At 43.5% G+C, this 18,239-nt stretch overlaps 1 protein-coding gene across 22 annotated transcripts in view; it reads left to right on the top strand.

Moving 5' to 3' along the window:
• The window catches only part of LOC119653390 (dystrobrevin beta), a 232,389-nt gene that overhangs the window by 144,970 nt on the left and 69,180 nt on the right, over nt 1-18,239 (top strand). For all 22 annotated transcript variants that reach the window (XR_005249688.1, XR_005249689.1, XR_005249690.1 and 19 more), the window contains exon 4: nt 11,828-11,902. The gene's annotated coding sequence lies outside the window, so the exon portion shown is untranslated. The remainder of the gene's footprint in view (nt 1-11,827; nt 11,903-18,239) is intronic.

Below are 18,239 nucleotides of genomic sequence, written 5' to 3'. Positions count from 1 at the left end.
GCTCGGGTGAATCGGCGTCAGCGATTCTTCCTCATCGAAGACTCCGGCTATACGCTTCCCACTGGGGGTAGCGATCGTGGGGGCTTGTGCCCGTGTTGGAGGGGATCTGCGAAAAATCGAGCTCCTTCTGAACGAATCCATCACTGGAGCCAGTTCAAGTTCCTCCCGTACGCTTGTAACATTAGATGCCACAGTAGCCAAGGTTCCCACTACTGAGGCACTGCGGTCGTTGGATATCGACGGCCGGGAGCCCGCTTGCTCACTCCCAAAAACCGCCGGCACTGGGTTTCCGAAGCCCTGCACCGTAACTTCATTCTTCTTCTGCTCCTCCATGTTTGGTTTTATTTCTGGGTATCCTTCCCATAGCCAATTTTTATCCACGGGTGGGCGTTTACTTCCCACCTACCCGGCCTGCGCATAAACATGCCCATACACGCACATCTCCGGATGCGTGCATGTGCATGTCCATGCCACATTCGCCGAGCATTCCCTTATCCGCACGAAGGGACGCGCCTGATGGGAGATTTGGCGACTCCACACAGGGGGTATGCCGACCTAATACTATTTCAAACAAAGAACTTCGTCGGCGCATAGGCCTTTCTCCTGTCGACGATGTAGGTCACACATTAAGGAGGGCGACAGTTGCATTGTTGGCTTCGCCATGCAGTGAAAACTACTCTGCCCAAGTACGAGTGCGAAATTTTGCGACCGTTTCCTGGATTAGAGTACTCAGGCAGTTAATCCGGGAGATTAATGTTTTGAATTCAGTATTTATTTCCATATTTATGGGAGTTTTGGCTTCAGATTTCTGCTCCAAATTTAACTGACTTTCAAGTGTATCAGGATTTCGTACGGCAGTTAGTTAAATTAAGTTACTTTGACTTTAAATGGAAATCTGCCATAAGGTTTAAGATAACTTAAACCTCATGGCAGAGATATAAATCTCAGTTGATTAGTCGGAGAGTTGCATTTTACTTAGGCAGAGACTACCAATATCTGCCTATTATCGGTAGTTTTAGCTAGTGCAACTGCGGTAAAAGAGGTAAGCAGGTTGTCGATGACGACATTCTCATTTTCATAGTCTTGTCTGACTGGGCGTGTGAGTAGCGTCGATGCTGGTATCATTTCGGATAATATTCTATCCTGTAGAATTTACATTATGCCCGCTCTTTAGGTGTGTCTGTTCTAGCGATGAGCACCCAGCCTATGTAGTACTTCCTCCGTAGTGAGACATCTATTACGATGAGAAAAGATGATGGAGAGTAAACCTACAGTTTAAACGGTGGCGCTTTGATGGTAGCCGAATTACCACATAATGACTTTTTTCGATACTAACACGGCGGGCGATGCACGCAGGCCAAGAAGACTATATACAGGAGATTCAACTCTCAGCACATTTTTGAAAATTTTATGGAAACTGAAAAGTCTTGCACACATTCCACCGCGACGGGAATTGCGCGAGCAAAATTTCGCATATAAAACTGGTGTTAGTGCGCCGTACGTGATGCAGTGCATTGGTGTGCGTCCATATGGTTGCAAGCACATGGCTGCGAGTTGCTGCGACCACGTGGAAACATCTGTCATAACAACAGATATTGCACACCTGTTTATGGCTTCCCACATCCCAGCGGGAACCAAAGGCAAAACTTCCTTAAAGATACATTTGGGATTAATGGCAACGGATTTTAATGGAATGATTAAGAGAATGATGCTTCAAAATTTCTCTATGGGAAGCGTGGTGGAAGCAAACAATAAATCCATGTTTCTCTTCTAGGAAGTAAGGAGGAAATAAGTAAATGCACCCACGATCAATGTGCATGTGGGATGCATCTGTTTCCTGCTGGAGTAAGATGAAGAAACATACACAAGAAAACCAACTAGGCAACTTCAACACACCGACACATCAATACCACTTACCCACCTCGCCTCTACCCGAAAGGTGCACAATGAAATTTCGTGCCCCTTAGCTACTGTATAGTCTTCTTGACTCAGCCCTTCCTCAACACTCTTTCGTAGGCTAATCAACACGGTAAGCAGCAGCTGGACTCAGTTTGGTTTGTCTTCATGGCACATTAGAGACCCTTTCAGGCCGGATGATAGAGCGCCATGATAGGTGGTGACAGTGCCCAGTTCACCATAGCGAGAAATCCAAGTTGAATAGGACGCTTCAACCATCGAATCCGCCGTTTGATCCTTCAACGGGCAGACCTTAGGCCAACATGAAAACCTATCAAGCCTGGTGAGGCAGTACCGAAAACCACCGGAAACAGTTAGATATCGTCTTTAAAGTGCTTTCCAAATTTCAAAGGCTGCTACTGCAGGCACCAGCGTAACCACAACCGAACGTCACTATGCAGCCTAGGCCATAATAATCTCCTCGAAATTGCTCGGAAGTTGGAACAAGCTCCAGAGTACGCCGATGAAAAACGTTGAAAACCCGCCTTCGCATGTTGTCAGGGACGACTGGTCTGGATGCTGAAAGGAATGTATCGCACCGAATTACGAAATATAACTAAGATGTCGAATCTGCTGATTTGTACGACTTTTGAAAGAACACATAACATAAACCAGCGGTTTGTGATCCGTTTTGATAATAAACCGAGTTCCTTTAAGTAAGTGCTGTCGCGAAAAGCTAGCGCTGTTCGTGCTGTAGTTTCGCTCAGCTTTCGAATTTTTTCGTTGAAAATAGGTGAGCGATAACCAACGAATACCTTGCCTCTGCTCGAGGACGGCTGCAACCGCTACGTTGGACACATTAGTAACCAGTGCTGAAGGTCTGTTTAGCTCACAGTAGACTAGCAATGTGGCGCTAGCGACTCTCATCGAATGGTAGAGTCAGTGTAATTGATCATCGCATTGTCAATGTTCGACTGCCTGCAGCATATATCGTTGAGTGAGGCTTACAAACTTGTAGCATTTGGAATGAAACGGCTCTGATAGTTCAGTGTTCCGAAGAACCTTCGAGCTCCTTGAACGGAACTAGATGACGAAAATTGCGTAGCCCTTCTAACAGCAAAGCCAGTGATGCAACTCCGTCCTTGTTAAAAGTGCAACCCAGGAACTCCTACCTAAACATCTAAAGGGCACTTCGCAACATTAATCATGAGGCCACGGCTTTTAAATCGTTCGTACGGCATGCGTAAGTGCTGCTCATGCTGCTGTGGTCGCCGTACAAAATGTCATTGACTCCTCTTAATGTTTCGTCTATAAATTGCTAGAAGAATTGAGCGGGTTTTCGTAATTCGAACGTCATCACTAAAAACTCGTACAAACCGAACAAGGTAATGATACCTGTTTTGATGATGCTACTGTCGACAACCGAGACTTAGTGGAATACAGCAACACATCTATTTTGATTATGGGCCGTTTATCGCATTAACATGCCATCCTTTTTTGGAACAAGGGAAAAGGCTGCTTGACGGAATCTTAAGCATGTTGAACTCCAACTTCGCCACAGCTAATTAATTGCTGATGAGTGGGTCCGTTGTTACAATATGATGCAGCACCGAGAGGCGTAGGGCTTAGCCCTAGGACTCAAGTAGGTTAACGCTGGGAATTATCTGACCATCTTATGGTAGCGTGTTTATCCAAAGATAGTGACAATTGTTGACGTTCCATAAGCCGCCCGTAATCCTTTAGACAATTCACCGTTTGTCAGATTGACGGCATACTGGTTACGAATATAGTGATTGATATTCGTTCCCAGTGACCGATAAATCCGAAACCGATAATAGACCGGAAGCCTAAATTTACCGACAACAATTTTTGTCCAAGCCTCTTAACTTTCGAATCATTCGCTGCGAAAAGTTCAGATTCTGTGGTTTATTGTCCCTAGGATTATTACCCTGATTTACCTTAGATACTCATTCACAATTGAGTCCACTGGTATCCCTAATCCCCCAAGTCATAATATAAATCCCTATGCCGCCAGTAAGATTTGAACTGCGATCTTCCGCTACGAGAGTCTAACGCTCGACCACTGTGCCATCCGGATGCATTCCTAGTTAATTGTAAACAATATATCCTTCTCCCTCTATACATAATTTCCAACACAAATCTCTATTCTCAAAATCGAAGATCGTACTCCAGTTGTCAACTAGCGTCCTATTTCACTCCTCTACTTTTGCTCCAAAGTCCTGTGTACAAGGGTCAACAATTGGCTGACTACTGAGGTCGATCACCACACCTCTAACTTTCTCTACTTTACTCACTTCCTTGCTAACTGGCTAATTCACAGCAAAAGGCGCACGTCGTTTATACCAATTGCTCTAAAGTATTTGATTCCGTTAATGACAATATGTATAATCCTCTCCAAACTGTCTCTACTCAAATGAAACTTCATTGCTACCGAAACGTCAACAACGCATTGGAGTGGAACTGACTTCACAGCTACGACTTTTGGCTATCAAAAACGGACTATGATGGGTTTTTGGAATGTGCGTACGCTCCTCGATAACGCTAGCGAGCGACCTCAGAATGCTCGCTTTCTCCAACGGGCGGGATTTCCAATGATATAAGCTTAACATTGTGGGCCTAATCGAAATAAGATGATGGTACTCTGGAGAGTACTCCTTTCCCTCTTGCGGTAATGTGCTTTTTTACTCTGGAAAGCGCTCTTTTCTCAGGTGCTACACAGATCATCGGTCACGTCCCGAAGAGGTCTCATAAGGCGACAAGGCTGATTGCGGAATCTTTAGAGGGGTTGAAGGGTCTATTGACGGCTGCAAGTGATGGCGGACGTGATGCGCTCAAATTCTAATAGCGAACGTATTTAAAATTTCAGTGTAGTGAAACCCAATCACATCCGGTGAGGTCCCTCCTCTTGGGGATGAAATGACTAGTCACGTAACATGCGGATACGAACTGTTCAAAAAGAGGCTTGACCGTCTCCCGAAGAGTTATTTACCACTGCACCTACAGTTACTGCAGATCTGCTGCTTTCACTAGCACGGAAATCTTTCCCAGACCATGGAAGAAGGGGATGATCGTCAAGATTCCAAGTAAGGGGGCCTGTTTTGAATGTGACAATTGGAGTGATATTTACGTGTTCCCTGCCATCTCAAAAATAATAGCTAAAATAATCCTGAAACGTATCAAAGAACATCTCGAAAACTTGACCAATAGAAAGCAGGCTGGTTTCCGTTCCGGATCATCGCTGCACCTGCTCTTCATCGATTTCGAGAAAGCTTTCGATAGCGTGATCAAGGAATGTATCTGCTGTACGCAGGAGGAGCCTTTCGGAGAAACTAACAGCCATTATCAGAGCGGAATATGATGGTGCAAATTGTCACATACTGCACCAAGGTCAAATATCGGAGGATTTTCAGGGTTATTATTTCTTCTTGTTGTCGATGACGTTCTTCATGCTGCCTTGTCCGGAAGACGTGGAGGAATTCAATGAACGATGACATCTTTCTTCAAACACCTCCACTACGCTGAGGACATTTGTTTGCTCTTTCATTGCTCTCACCGCGTCATGAACCCTTGGTCAAATGGCTCTGGATTTCAATCTACATTAATGAGCAGAGCATCGAAGGCGTCGATCAATTAATATATCTAGGAAGCGTAGTTTGTGTCCACGGTGGCACCGAACTGGATGTTGCCCGACGCATTAACAGTGTTAGATCGGCTTTCGCTGTCCTGCCTAAAATCTAGAAATGCAGTTATCTCAATACCAAGATCAAGTTGAGGCTTTCTGTGCTAGTGTTCTTTCTGTGTTGCTATACAGAAGTAGCACCTGGAAAGCGAACGCGAATATTACTCAAAAGCTCCAAGCCTTCGTCAACACCTATCTGCGTAATATTATCGGAGTACGCTGACCTGATACTATCACAAACGAATAACTTGGTCGGCGCACAGGCCTGGCGCTCGTACGCGATGTGTTCGCGAAATGGAAGTGGCAGTGAATACGCCATACATTAAGGAGGGGCGATAATTGCATTCCACTATCCCAAAATGACCGACGACTGGGTCGCTCCAAGGGCGAGAGAAGGAGTGCAGATGTCACCGGAAATCGTGGGGGGAGTTATAGCGCATTTCAGGTAATCGCGAACGATAGCGCGTAGGTGTAGTTGACGTTCTATACCACACAAAGAAGCGATTGGCAACCATATACACTAGTCTTTTCATTTTTTCGGCGTAGATCTGATCGCATTCTGAACAATCAAGTTTGTAGATCCCACTCTTCGTTCTGCTACAGACAGCCTTTGGAGAACCTCCTTTTGGTTTTCGTTTATGAGTGTCAACGCAACGTTCGTTTTCTTCATTAGTTTGTCAATGCTGGATGGTGCCCTTGAATAGATGAAGATACAACTCTTGCTCTTTTCCAGCCCTTCCTGTCGCATGCTTAAGTGCGTTAGTGCCATCCTTCCTGTTCGTCTCATCAGATGTTCTACTGTTATTGCGTTGTACCGTTTTATGTTCGCAGTGCTCAGAACGTTTCATTTTCCTTTTTGAGAGTTTTTCTTATTTAGCCGGATCAAGTACATTCGATAAGTCACTGAGTTTAAATGGAGCATCTTTAATCTCCAAGCATGGTTGGAAGTTATTAGTATGGTGGTTTTTTCGTAGATGTCAAACTATACCTTCTCCTCCTTGTCCATTATTTCAACCTCTATGAAGGGAAATCTGCAGTCTACTTCCGTCTCGATTAGCAAGGTGACTATTTATGGAGATTTCTGAGACCTGCCAAAGCGGAGTTTGCGTCTTGACTCTTGACTGCGATGAGGACAACATCTACGTATCTTATCTTATTTTTTTCCTTCCATCTTCCCTTCCGTTTTTCTTATAAATGCTTCACTAAGTAGGGAAGAAAGCGGGTTAGTCATTGTGGCTCCTGAAGTTGTCTTCTAAAATCTCCCAATAAAAGTAAAGTAAGTTTTGCATGCACGAGGATGTATCGCATCCAGTAAAACCTTCTTTCCCCTTAAGGAACTCTTCATCCAGATAGTACACCCTCTCTTTTACAGAGATCTGGGAAACGGAGCATTCACATGAAAGTATATTAACATCTTATCGTTTTAAATTTCCTTAAATTCGTCCGGTAAGGTTTTCCCAAAAGCGTATATCCTATTTAAGTTGTCCAATGTGTTTGCTAGATTCGCGACACAAAACTAATTGGATAGTTTTTCCCAATAAAGGGGCCCTCAATAAGTAAGTATAGCTCTGTATCAGGAGCATAAATAGAAAATCCGGGCTCGAGATGAAAAACAAAGCAGATTCTTATATTATCCTATTTCCACAGAATTTCTATTCATTGGTAACATATTCTCCGTCAGATTAGAAATATGCAGGGATAATGTGCTCTTCATATTCGATTTTTCAAGTGATCGTTGTCGCCGGGGTTGACTGAGTTAGTGTTTTAACACCAGTTTTCATGACTGAAGTCCTTTCGGTACTTTAACAAAATGATCTTTCGGCGATTGCACAACTATTTTTGAATTCGTAGCGAAACGCTGCCTACATACAGGACGATGGTCTAGATTTGTAGTTATCTTCAGGGCTTGGTGGTACATCCTAACCCAAGAGTATTTCGTTCATTTGTTCATTCTGGCATAAATACTGTAGCAAAATTATTACAGTCCAAACGATCGCATTTTCTCCGTCACATCAAACTATTGTCTTCAGCTAGTCTGCTGTGCTGTGTGTGTCTGTGATTAATATATCGTATATCTCCTCGCGCTAGGGACTGAGCTCGGTTTTTGAGCTCCTGAAAGATGCACTTCTATTCGTCATGAAAGTACAACTGCGTCCTTCAATTTGAAAAACCTCTATATAGACTTTTGTTTGAGATATCAGGGATATTAAGTTCACGTCCACTTGATGTTGGACCGGACCAAATGGAGAGCAGCTTACTCTCACGTTTTATAGTTCTCGGCCACGACGTTTGGGGCATAGTACCCAAGTATACAAAAGAAAGACGAGTAACGGTTTCATCCAGGTTTTTTTTCATCCCCATCGTCAGAGAGCTAGCCTGGAACTGTTTATCACATTACTTCGGGCTAGTCTTCGAACTCTCCGGCCTTGCGGAGCCTTCAAATCAAGGAATTCCTTTCACCAACGGGAGGGGAGAGGAGGAAGGGAACTATCAGTTCAAGGAACCCCGTGCCATCCGGCTCCTCCATCGGTCGAGCTCTATCTTCTTAGCAATGAAAAGGACCCGAACGTAATGAGTAACACGGCTCTACCTGTCAGCACTCCTCAGCATCTCTTCGAAAATGTTGTCTGGAGAGAGATCCCCTGTGTTTATATAGAGCTGCTGACGAATCCTATCCCACCTTCCACAAAAAAAAAAAATGTGGTGGGCGTAGTCCGCAACTCCATTGCAAAACACACAATCCGGAGATCGCGCCTTTCCAATCTTGTGCAAGTAAGACTGAAAATCTCCATGCCCACTTAAAAATTGGGTAAGGAAATAATCAGTTTTACCATGTTTCCGATTCAGCCACGCACCTAAGTTTCCAATGAGTTGCGCAGTCCATCTGCCTCTATTTTCATTTTACCAAGAGAGCTGCCACTCGTCTAGAGTGCGTTGCCGTTCTTCACGAGCAACAAACTCCCTTGGCTCACCTCCATTGCGCTTGTATATGGCTCACGGTCGGTTCAGAGACAGTGCGGTACGGAGACGTCACCCGCAAGCTCCCCGTCTCTGTACTTGCGCGAGACGTTTACGATATACCTCCTTGCCAAGAGCGTCAGCCCATACCTCTGCGCCGTAGAACAGGCCAAACTGCGTTGAAGTCATCAGCAGACGTCGCCTGCTGAATGTAAGACGCCCAATGTTTGCCGAAATTCCAACTGCAGCCTTGTTCGAACTACTTTATAGCTGGTTTCGACTCGATTATCGACTCGCCGAACGATATTTCTCTTTTTAGTCAGGATGACTACTTCGGTTTTTCTAGTGCAAGGTTGAAACCATGAGTAGTCATCCATCCGCTTACCTGTCGCATCAATATGCCGAGTCTGCTTTGCGCCTGCTCGACAGTGCGTCGAGTAACAAACGCCGCGACATCATCTGCATAGCCAACCCGGCGTGACTCTTCTGGCATGTCGAATTTAAGTAGACTATCATAGATAGCGTTCCAGGGGTCCGGCCCTAGGATGGATCCCTCTGCTACTCCCGACGTGACCTCCTTCCTCCTTTGACCCTCTAGTGTTTCAGGAGTCCAGGGTAGAGGCAACTCATCAGATGCTGCCTCACCTCTGCCCTGGGAGCAGCGTGATTGAAAGCAGTTCGGTCCAACATCAAGTGGATGTGGACTTAGGATCCTTCATATCCCAAACAAAAATATAGCTTTGGGCTAGGTTAGGCCCAAACTATTGGCGGTATAAATTTGGATATAATGCGCATCCTTGTCGTGTTTTGTCATAATATAAAAAGGACCATTTTCCGCTTGTTCCCACTTTCGGTCACGCTGCTCTCAGGGCCGAGGTGAGGCAGCGTGTGATGAGTTACCTCCGCCCTGGACGAGACCGTTAGTCGTCTTTCTTCTCTACATAGAATTGCGTTGCGATTTGGTACGCTGATTACGGCAGACAAAGAGGTCCTGCGTCGCCTCCTAGCAGTCGAAGTTAACTTGCGATTTATACTTGTTTATGACGTAGCTTGATTGAACAGGCTACAATTTCTTGACTGAATAGGCGGTCTCTCTCTCTCTCTCTTTCGACTAGATAGCCGACAATCTCTCCACATTCAGATAAAATTTAAAAAAAAACTAAATTGCACAACGAAGGTGCAAAACAATTTTAGGTTTCCAAAACGCATCAATCATAACAGAGTCAATAGTCGAATTTCCGGCCACCATTATTCTCAGTTCCGCCGTTATCCTCACATTCTTTAATTCATGCATCACAGTTGAGCCTTTTATGAAAAATTCCGGCACCCCGAGATAACGTTTATCTTGGCTGCACCACAGGAATGGAAATATTGTAGGAAGGCAAATTCAGCAACACAGCGGGGAACCCTCAATCAGTGCGATGCAAGGACACGAATTGCGCCATTGAATCATCCTTTCCTCCATTTTCCATTTCACCACCCCCCGGCTAACCTCTCCAATTCCTTTAGCAATTTGCATACAAATGACATGAGATGTGCAATAATTAAATTGTTCCTTTGTTTGTTGTATTTGATTTTTTGTCTCCATTTTCTTCAGAGCGAACTAAAATAGAATTTTGAAAAGCTGTTTGTCATGTAAATGGGAGTCCTGAATGACTGGGGAGTAGTAAAGAAGGTAAAAATAAGGGTAAGGGGAGACATGAAAGCCCTATGTCTCCACTTCGATTTGATCGAATGTCGGTGAGTAGGACTTGGCATTGCTCGACGTTAGCCACTGAGTAGTCTAGGTCAATCTCTTTCAACGTCTGCGTGGTCTTTATGCGTAATGTTGAATTGATAAGGATTCGACGTTTTGTGAATGGCCGCTAATTGGAAATTCACTAGGATAGTAACGAAGGTTTTAGATCAGAAATGTGAATTGTTATGTTTTGATAAAAGGGCAAATCAATTAAAAGCAACCGGAAAAGTTTTTTAATTGACTGAATGACATAGATGACGGTCGGGTTCTGAAGGTTACGTCAGATAGGCAGATCAGTTAATTTTTTATTGGGAAATTGTTTCATGCTCAACTACTGGATGGGGTCTGTCAATGGAGTCCGAAAATAACAATTCACTACTAGATTGAAAAGAAAAAAAATTGAATAAGTAGATATAAATATATATTTATTATAAATACTTTATTTGGAAAACCAACTGCTCCACCGTCCAAAAATAGGGTACAGTCGACTCTTGATAATTCAAAGTTCACGGGACCATCAAAAAACTTCCATTTAGCAAAAGTGTCAAATTACCGAAAGGTTGGAATTAATGGGAGATGGAAAAAAGGCCGAATTACCGAGAATCGTAGAAAAAAGTAACATGAAATGTATGAAATATGTATTTAAAAATTGTAAGAATGTTTACATATGCAACTATGTTTTATTGAAAAAAGTCTGTGATTTTTGTCTGCTGCAGGCTACCAAGTCTTGCGATATCTACAACTTTCGTCAGAGTAAAAGGCGTCAAATAATTCGGGTTCAACTACCGCCTACAAAGAAAAAAACCTACATATGGATACAGACATATATACTAAGATGTTTTCCTGCAAAGGTACCATACCAGGGGAGGGGGCTTTTCCAGGGATGTACAGACTTCCTTCAGCGTTACAAGGTGTAGTTTCCAATCTCCATCATCATTAGTTTGATTTTCCGGTTCGACCGGTAAGTTGTTGGGAATAACTGGATGCCTTCAAAACACCTAGGCCTTGCGGCTTTTCCTATGATGAATAGCTTCAACTTTTCTGAACCTTCCATGGTCGCAGTCAATAGAAGCGTCAACCTGTGTCAGCAGTTCTCCATTGGCTGATAGCATTAACTCGAGGTATTTAAATCGCTCAGTTCTGGGCAGGTCAGTGCCACTAACAGAACTGAGCGATTTACATATCTCGAATCAATGCTATCAGCCAATGGAGAGCTCCGTTATACTCCTCACATAAGGAAACACAAAAGATTTTATACCTGAAGCGTCAAGGGGGTAGCTCTTTCTTCCAAAAAGAAAAACTTCCTCTATGTTCCTATTTATGGCTTTGCAAAGTTCCGAAGTTACGTTTATATCTTATATGTATAATCACTGGGTAACATTCAATGATTACCTTCCTAACTATGTTGCCCCCAGCAGGGTGTAGCAGTACCTCGCAATTGCAAATGATCCTTAGCGTTATCATCTATCGTCTCGAAAATTTTGAAATCAATCTATTTTCTCAAAATAGTAACCGATTTATTTTTATCTTTTCAGATTTATGATTCACACGTCCAAATCAGTCGAACTTTGCTGCTGAAATCCTACTCATGAAGAAACAAATTGTATTCGGTACGTACTTAATTTAGTTATTTTAATTAGAATATGATTTTGAAAGACCTCCGAAATCTCGCTGATAACGGCAGGAGACATTGCTGATACTAATATCATCCCTTTCTTGACATACGCTACGACATTTATTCAAATCTGTCGAGTTTTCTAAGGATTTCCTTCAAGACTATCAACCACAGAGCCAGCGAAATGGCATCACACTGGAATCTCTCTCTGCTCCAAAATTTGATTGGATTTTCTTCGTTGTTAGCATAATCCTAACCCTATTCTAGCTAGAGTCCTTTAGTTAGCTTTGGTTATGACATTAGTGAATGTTCTTTCTGTGCCCAACTAAAGTGTATTGCTTGCCGTTTTGTGCCGAGGTCTCCCAATTCGATATCCCTAAAAGCTGTCTCGCGTCCTGGCCTACGCCATCGCTCCATCTCAGCAGGGTCTGCCTCGTCTTCGCTTTCTACCATAGATATTGTCCTTATAGACTTTCTGGGCTGGATCATCTTCTTCTATACGGGTTAGGTGACCCACCCACCGCAGCCTATTGAGTCGGATTTTATACATAACCAGACGGTCATGGCATCCCTCATACATTTCTGCGTTATGTAGGCTACGAAATCGTCCACCCTCATGTAGGCAGTCAAAAACTATTCGGAGGATTCTTCTCTCCAATGGGGACAAGGATTCGCAATTTTTCTTGCTAAGAAGTCAAGTCCTCGAGGAACATATGAGTACTGACAAGATCGTTGTCTTGTACAGTAAGAGCTTTGGCCCTATGGTGAAATGTTTTGAGCGGAACAGCTGTTGTAAGCTGAAATAGGCTCTGTTGGCTACCAAAAACCGTGCGCGGCTTTCATGGTCATAGCTGTTATCGCCTGTGATTTTTGATTCTAGATAGGAGAAATTATCAACGGACCCAAAGTTTCGTCTTGCTTTCATTAATGCGTAGCCCAAGATATCGCGCCGCCTGCTCGATCCGAATGAAAGGAGTTTGTACGTCTCAGGTCGTTCTTCCCATGATATTAATATGGTGAACAGAGGCTAGTAGTTGGGTGGACTAAAAGAGGATGATGCTTCTCGCATTTACCTCAGCATCGCGGATCATTTTTCCAGGGCCAGATTAGAAAGAGTGGACGATAAGGCATCTCTTTACCTTAAACAGTAGTTGATGTCGAACGGTCTCGATGGATTGATCCTGCTGCTTTCATCTGGCCTCATACATTAGTCTCGGCCAGCCTCGAGCTGGGAGCACCATACCAACCAGATAGTGATCCGAGTCTATATTGGCCCCCCTAAAATTTCTGACGTTCAGCAAGGGTAAAAGGTGGCGGCATTCAATCAGTGTGAGGTCAATTTGGTTGAAAGTGGTCCCGTCTCAAGAGGCCCACGTATGTTTGTGGACCGCTTTCCACGATAACCAGGTATCCCCCAGCAACTATGTCGTGCGACACTGCTAATTGAATAGTTCGCAGTTCATTATCATTCGTATCCTTATCTAAACCAGCCAATGTATCGCCTCAATATGAGCACTGTCCCTACTTGGCTGTTAAAATCTGCAACTATGATTTTGATATCATACCTGGGGCAGCCAGTTCTAGTGCCTCATATTAGGGGGGTGAACGTTAATGAGGCTTATATTACTAAATTATTCTCGCAAGTGCAGAGTGCCTTCCGCTTATTTTTTCAACAGTAACAACAGGTTTCATTTGTCGGCTGTCTAAGAAACCTACTCCGAGCACATGGTTTACGATGGCTGCAATAATATATGGTGTAGTGGCTCTTCTTCAGGAAACCGGTCCCTGGTGAACGCATTTCTAGTAACGCGGTTACATCAGCCCTGTATAGGGACGGTATATCGGCTAGCTTCTGGGCATCATTCAGTCTATACAGGGAACACACGTTCCATGAGAAAATGCACAAATCGTTATTCCGTTGTCGTTGCCGGGTTTGTCATTGTAACATCCGTGCAGTCCGAGGCTCCTTGTAACAAATTGTTTTCCGTGTAGGATCGTCAACCTTACCCAACCTAGAGGACCAGTTGGTACAATTGTCCCGTTTTAGAGACTCGCCTTTATCCCTCTCTATCTGCCAGTTTTCGTTAAGAAAGAATTACCAGCAGTCACCACGTGGAGGTATAAATAGAGTTTGGTAGTGGATACCAATCTACGTTTCTCCCTGAAACCTGTACTACCCTTCGACCACCTTCTGTGCCCAACTAAGGTTTATTGCTTACGATACAATCTCCGTTCAATCGTGCTAATTATTTTGTTTACAGTTTCCGTTGAGATAGGGCGTGTTGAAAGTTGCAAAGCGCCTATTTTTCCAAAATCGCCCTTGAATGGATGTATGGGACACGCTCTTGGACTTTTAACACAAAGAGCTTTTTCTTCGGGAATCAAGGCCCTGTCTGCCCATATGCGGTCCTGTCTGCCCGGCTGCTGTACAACTTCGGTAGGTCTCCCCTGCCTGACAGCGTATCTGGTATAATATCGGTTGGACCAGGAAACTGATTCCTTCCTTCGAGAAAAGAAATCCCTTCTATTCAGGAAGCATCCGATTACGAAATGATGGGTTCAGTGTCCAGATTCTTACTAATCTTCAATATTTTACTGTAATTCAGCCGAAACCTTGCCATCCGGACGACACTTTTTTATATACATACAGTGTCTGCTAATAGGGACGATAGGATTTTGGATCTTGGTTGCAAACTTCTTTAATTTGTGTTTATTTGTGTAAGGTATGCAATTAAACCATGCATTAGTTTACATTACCTCAATGTTTGGAAATAGTTCAGTTATTTTACCAAAAAATTCGAGAAAGTTTGTCGCTACTAAAAGACCCTTTCATGCAAAATGTGATCCTTATGGACCACCGCCTGAACAAGCTATTTGTAGCATAATTGAAAAACCTCAAAGTGAATATTCTTTGCCCGATATCGAATCGAATATCCAGATATAACCGGCCGAAGTGAAGATAATATTGTGCCCATTCCACGTCGTTCGCAAGGATCGGGTCTGTCTAGAATTGCCACCTGGCGAATTCGGATCTTGGCTTACACCCATATAAGATAGTGTTCGCTTAGAAAATGAAGCCAACCGAGGATTGGAGTGAGTAAAATCCGAGAGTGGTTCTTCAAATACCACTGCCCGCAGAGCATATTGACGGTTTGGTGCGGTTTGTGGGATATCAAATGAAAGGTCTTGATTAGTACTTTTCTGGTTTCATTTCTGGCATTAGGTGAAACATAGGGGAGTGAGGACTCTGAGAACCTATTCAACCAAAAAAACTGAAAAAATCACATCTCTACAAAATCTAAGCTTAAAAAAACATCTCGTTCTGATATCTCCACAAATAAAGTTAATTATAGTATATTACCATTTGTTTATCTTAGAAGTACAAAATTTGGTATTAGTTTAGGCGATAATATAGGACATAACCCTCGTCAAACAGGTGAAACGTATGAGTTGTAATAGCTAAAGCGGGTTTTTTGTTCCTCGTTCGATTTGGTGGGGAAGGAGTCAAAATATGGGGTTTCCTGGCCCGACACACTGTCAAGGTTATACTCGATGACAGCTTTACTTTCACACTGTTCCACTCCTCCGGCGACAGTTTTCCATAATGTTCACCTCACTGAGAACTTCGATGAATCTGCGCTGTTGAACGGGCGTTGTGATGAGGTTACCCGGTTTCACAACGTTATTCACAATCATTAGACTGGCACTCCGCCCCGTCTTTTTCCTCTCGCTTACTGGTAATAACGGTGTCTGCAATCATTCCCAAACTGTGGCTGGTCTTCTGATACTAGCTCTTGAGATAGGCGGTTTTCTTTTCAAAGTTTTTGGCAGCATACCCAAAGCCAAGTTCCACCATGGACACGGAACCATCGGCGTAGACTGATTCGCCATCGCTAAGGGTGCTTTTACGGCTTTTCACGGTGGAAAGAGAACAAGCTGCTTTCCAGACAATTTTACAAAGTATAGTAATGTAACATTATTAACTTTATTTGAATAGATATTGCGATGACATCATTATTTTTTTTACACTTCTCCGTAGAATAGTACGTTGTGTATTTTACAGGACAGTCGCGATCCATATGAAAAGTCAAAAATTCCGGTGGACAGGCCATGTAGTGCAAATGGATGATAGAAGAATTATCTGAAATCTGCATAAAGACGAGCACACTCCTCAAAAGCGGTGTCGAGGCTACTCAGATTGCTAGCTTTTTCCCAACTCCAGCGGTAATTCCGGCGGTGTAAGCTGGGCACAACCCCAGTGGCCTCTTGCCACGTTTATGGTAATGTACTTTTATATGCTGATAGCAGGCGCGAATCCTGTGTCGAATTGTTTCTGAGGGCTACCGCAAGACCTGGGAGTCGATTTCTGACAGGATTCTGACTGTCAGATTCCGGTCAAAGTTAAGGAGCATCACAATTGTACAGTCCTATGTACCAACGGAGATATAGTGGAGAGAGATGTTTTCTATCAATAATTACACGCAGTTAAGGAGAGGCTTGCTGAAGGTGACGTGATCGTGATGGATAATCTGAATACCAAAGTGGGATCTGACAACTGCTTGCTCAGGCATATGATGGGAAAACACGGTGTTGGTGACTGTATCGATAATGGTGGGAGGTTTGTGGATGTCTGCAGCTTCCACCGCCTCGTCATGGGTGACATCGAACACAGAGCTTGCCATTAGGTCAATTGACTTCGTACAAGCAATCAGATTGACCACTTCACGATCGCCAGTAGATTTAGAAATTGTGTAATGACAACAACTGGATTGCAGTAGCCATATGCCCATCCAAACTTGGTAGGCTCATGCTTTATGCTATAGCCTACATTATTATTAACTTTACTTGAAAGTCGGTCTGTCGGTTAGTTTCTGAGAATGGACCCGTTAAAGAAATGATCAATTTCGATCCCCCGCACTCTCCACCTTTCCAACAAATGTCAAAAGTAAGAGCGACTTCAGAAAGCACTGATCCAGATCTTTGATTTGATACCCCACATTTACACCCGCCTTTTGCAGCCCCCCTTAAATTCGACGTAAAAGGATGTGACTCACTGTATCCGTGAACGTTCACAGTTCCGTTTTTCTGTCAAATTTGCTGTCAATCGCTGTAACCGTCTCGGAGAAAAATGCGTGTGACGGACAGACAGATAGATGGTAAACCGATTTTAATAAGGTTTTGTTTTACACAAAGGCGCGCGTAGAGAAAAGACAGCTGAAGAGCGATGATGGAGCTTTTGAGTGACGACTACAATCAAATAATTAAATTAATAATAATAATAATCGTTGGCACAATAATCCATATTGGATCAGGGCATTGAAGTGTGTTAGAGCACTTCATTCAAGACCGTAACGGTACACTAGAGTACACTGTAGGAGGCAATCTCACTGATGGCAAAGTGACATTTGAACCTACCAATTTACACACACAATTTCCTTTCTCCCTACAAAGAGAGAAGATGAAAATGAAATCATGACAAAATTCGTGCGAATCTAACCTTTGCTGTTTGAAGTTGCAGAATTGACCGGAAACGAAGTATTGGGGACAGCCAGACACAGTCTCACGTTACACACCTCTGTTTTCAAACGAATATTCACCACCAATCAATATCCTTTTTTAGACAACAAAGAAAGATGCTTCTTCAATTACCATGAGTGAGCCTTTCAGGCAAGGCCTGTATTCCAGAGACGCTCCCTTGCGAGACCTAGCTCCTTAAAACACGATGCAAAACGAAGGTCAGGGCATGACACTCTACAGGGATTGGACGCATCTCCATCGACACCTGAGAGGCTTCTCTAGTGATGTCTACACCTTACCCTTTGAAACAAAACGCAAAGAGCACTTGACGATGAACAGTAGAGGAAAGTACGGGCGTCTCAGAAAGTCCTGGAGGAAGTTGAAATCCATCTTAGTGAACCAATGATGACGCATAATTGTGATTGACGCGCTGCACCCCAGCAACTATATAAAGACGCCGTTTCCGGGGGTACGTATAGGGCGCCCTCCTCTCAAATCGCCGGTCGACAGATTGATCTGGCTATCTACGAGTTAGTGCGTTTTAAAGGTAAACTTCAACCCGTCTGATCTGGCGGCAGTCGGGCGACGTTCCACTTATTGTCCTAGCAATCCATTCACATAAGACAATTAATGGCTTTCATGATTTTACGATGGGAAAATATGCATAATGTGATATTACAACACGAAAGGCCATACTCATCCGTCCATACAAAATTTGGAATTCCCACACATATGTGTACAACAATGTACATTCCTTCAGTTCAACTACCCTTAATCCAGTATTAAAAGTTCTGCTTCAAATGCTCACAACCATT

The sequence above is a fragment of the Hermetia illucens genome, chromosome 4 (assembly GCF_905115235.1).
Source record: "Hermetia illucens chromosome 4, iHerIll2.2.curated.20191125, whole genome shotgun sequence".
Classification (NCBI taxonomy): domain Eukaryota; kingdom Metazoa; phylum Arthropoda; class Insecta; order Diptera; family Stratiomyidae; genus Hermetia; species Hermetia illucens.
The sequence above is the reverse complement of the archived record's forward strand: the minus strand, read 5'-3'. Positions and strand labels throughout refer to the sequence as shown.